This window comes from Glycine soja, chromosome 16 (assembly GCF_004193775.1).
Source record: "Glycine soja cultivar W05 chromosome 16, ASM419377v2, whole genome shotgun sequence".
Lineage (NCBI taxonomy): Eukaryota > Viridiplantae > Streptophyta > Magnoliopsida > Fabales > Fabaceae > Glycine > Glycine soja.
Window position 1 is genome coordinate 24,329,032 of NC_041017.1, and position 4,062 is coordinate 24,333,093.

Here is a 4,062-nt window from a genome sequence, read left to right on the forward strand (position 1 = left end):
TATTATTGACAAAAATATCTTTGATGGAAACTAACTTTTATAGAGAAAAAAAGATTATGCACAGAGTAAAATAACTTTATACTGTTATTCGAAAATGAAAAAATCATGGTTTATAATAAGTTAATTGACTTTTATAAAATTATTTTAAAAATTATATTAGTGATGCTTTGTAATTGGATAATAGCATAAAATTATTTTGGTAGAGATAACATTAATTTATTAATTATGTGTTCAAGTTGGAGTTTATTTTACGGTTTGAGAGAATGAGGTGATGACATTAATGTATAATACCATTTTGGTAGAGATAACATTAACGCGTAATATCATTTTGCGGCGATAACATCAATGTCTCCTAAGTCTACGAACTGACATTTTGGTGGCAAATTTTGAAATGAACCAAAGTCAACTCTCTCTGTAAAGAGCACAACCGTTTGTGAAGAAGGAAATCAAACTGAAAAAGTAAGAACACCGCTTAGTTTCATGATGATCCACCACAGAATGGTTCCTCCCCGATATCAGATAGTGTAGAATGAAAAAAGTTGGTATTGAATTTAATTCACAACCCCTTGTTCTGTCTATAATGATGGAACAAATCCACTACCTAGATTCATTATAATGAATCTGAAAGCAAACAAATCCAACATACGGTGCATTTGGTTTTGAATTTAATCCAACACTACGAGTTCGTATGGACAATTGTTTGTCATAACTTGCTAGTTCATTTGGAGATTGCGGAATGGCAAAGAAACTTAATGATTATAACTGGTCAATTTAGTTTAATATTAGATAAATCACCACCTTCAGGTAAATATTGAATTTTGATAGTAACTTTGATAATTTTGTCACTAATTTCAAATGAGAAAAACGCAATTTTCCAAAAAAAAAAAAAACCTTGGTAAAAGGAATATTGGCTCAAAAATGTTGGTCAGGGTATGACAAAGCTTAAAATTAAGAAAAAAAACGTATATACATATTAAGGAATGGTATTAAATTCCCTAAAAAAAGTAATTGTATTAAAGAACATAAAATAGAAATAGATCTTGTCAAATTGATCATTTTATCATAGATCTAAAATGAGAAAAATGAAATTTTCCAAGAATCTTAGGTAAAAGGAAATTTGTCTCAAAGTAATGTTGGTTAAGATATGAGAAAGCTCTTAGAAAAAAAAAGAATGATATTAAAGAGAAAAAAAAATAGAAATAGATCTTATCAATTACATTATTTTATCTCATCTCAAATTAAAAAAAAATGCAATTTTCCAAAAAAACATAAGTAAAAGGAAATTTGGTTCAAAATGATTTTGGTTAAAAAAAAAAAGGAATGATATTAAAGAGCAATAACTGAAAATAGATCTCGTCACTTTACCTTGTATCCCAATTGAGAAAAATGCAAATTTCCAAAATTGCACTTGGTTTTTGTTGATGATATTCTCCTTTTCATCACTGCCTCCACGGATTAGGTGAATATTATAAAGACAATTTTGAATTTGTTTTGTGGGAACTCCAGTCTTATGCAATATCAGACTATGCTTTGCAATTCTGCGTTTGAATTATCAAACGATAGTTAGTGAAGGTCAAGATCTCATGCAATATTAATGATTGACATTTAAGACTTCATTTATTGTTGTGTATGGGATTCATTTTTCAAAAAACATTCTAATATGAAGAATAAATGAAACCTATGAAGAATAAATGAAGCCCAAGATCTAGAAGATGTCAAATACCATCAAAAGACGTGTTTTGCTTGTGAGACACCTACTTTGACTTAAAGTAAGCGATTTTCTGTTGAAGTGGTCTACACGAAAGCTCTCAAGAGTGATTTTACAGTATGAAGGAGTACGTGCATTTAGTGAAGAAATTTATTCGTTTAGAGACAATGAATGCCTATAAATACTAGAAGCTTTGAAGACATGGACATTAACTTATGTGCTCTCATTCAAATTCTTTTTGTAAAAAGTTTTTTGTTTAGCTCTAAAAGGCTCTCAAAATACCTTGAACACCTTATGAGAAGACTAAGTGATGAGATTGTATATCCGTCAGTAAGAAGATTTAGAGTTAGTCATTGTGCAAACAAACAACAAATCAATTTGATTTGTATAGAGCTAGTAGTGGCTTGGTAGAACAAAGAATATCGGGTTGTATCAAGCTTGGGATAAAGCTTGTGTTGTAGAACCAGAAGTGGCAGTGATTAACACTTGTTTGTTGAAGTTAGTGGAACTTGGTGGTTAGTTAAGAATTAAACGTAATCTCAGTGGTGGAGACAAACCAGTATAACTCTCTGTCTTTTGTGCTTTCATTTCTTCTTTACTTTAAACTGGCCTAGGGTTTGAGTTGGATTGTGTTTTGAAAACTCTATTTGTTTTGCAAAATTTGTTTTCATCGTCTAAAAGAGTTTTTGCGAAAATTTGTTATTTGTCTTAACAAAGCATATAATTAGAGAGTGACTTTGTTTTTCACAAAAAGGTTTAAAATTTTCTAAAATCACAATTCAACTCCCCTTCTTGTGATATTTTCCTTTACAGTTTGGTATTAGAGCTTAGCCTCTAAGGGTTGAGGACCTAATAGTGTCTAGAGGAAAAGATTCTGATGGAAAATAACAGCAACAAAAGTCCTTTCATTGGGAGGGAACATCCCTCACAACACATGAAGTCTAGACACTCTAAGTTCAATTGCATCCATAAGAAGAAATAGATGTCTAAGGGTATCAATGTTGCTGGACCTAAAAAGGTTTGGGGTACCAAAATCTCATATTGTTCCTATTGCAAATATCCTTGGTAGGAAATGGCCAAAGTTTAAGTTGGTACCTGGACAATGGTTGTTCACGACACATGATGGGGGACAGGTCTATGATCCTCGACCTACAACCAATGGAAGTAGGAATTGTTTCCTTTGGAGGCATCAGAAAAGGAAAGATCATTGGTATAGGTAAAATTGGTATTCCTTCTCTAGCCTCCATAGACAACATTTTATATGTTGAAGGACTAAAATATAATCTGTTGAGCATAAGTCAATTTTGCAACAGTGGTTATATTATGTCTTCCAACAAAGACCAGTGTATAGTCAAGACATAAGATGATTAATCCTTCTTTACTTCCAGAAGACACAACAATTTGTATAACATTGATCTAATAGGTCTTAGCAAATAGAATATAATGTGTTTGTTTTCCAGAAAAGAAGAGATGGATTTGGCATAAAAAAACTTGGGCATAAGATTTGTTGAAAAACTCATCTTGTTAGTGAAGCATGTCAACAAGGGAAACAAATCAAAACTTCCTTTAAATCTAAAGATGTTATTTCCAATTCTAGACCGTTACAACTATTGCATATGGATCTGTTTTGACCAACTAGGACATTTAATCTGGGAGGAAAGAAATATGGCTTTGTCATAGTAGATGACTATTAAAGATATACATGGGTATACTTCCTTACAAATAAACATGAGGCTTTCAAGAAATATTTTGTAAGGGAGTTCAAAATGAAAAAGGTTTTTGCATCTCTTCTATCAAAAGTAACCATAGGACTAAGTTTGAGAATGCTAAGTTCAAACCATTAATGTGAAAGAAATGGTATTTTCCACAACTTCTCTTCAATGAGAACACCTCAACAAAATGGAGTAGTTGAAAGAAAGAATAGAACTCTGTAAGAAATGGCTAGGACCATACTTTGCAAGAACTCACTTCCTAAACACTTATGGGCAGAAGCAGTGAACACAACTTGTTATGTTAAAACAAAATATTGATAAGACCCATTGGGAAGATTCGAGAAATTTATTTAGATAGGGAAGCATAAATGATAGAAGGAAAAGAGAGATATCACACAAAATTATTGAGTTTATTGCGAATAATAGAATTTACAATGAAAAGGTTCAAAGCACTTGCAAGCTCTCTGAACCCAGAATACATAGCTACTTATAAAGGAGACAATAGCTAATTTTCTAACAAAAATGGTTACAATAGAAAAATAGAAAACAATTGCAGTTACAACATAAATTATGTTAATGAACCATCAAACTAGATTACAGATGTTTGGATAAGCTATTGAGAAGACAAGAGTACTGGACCAG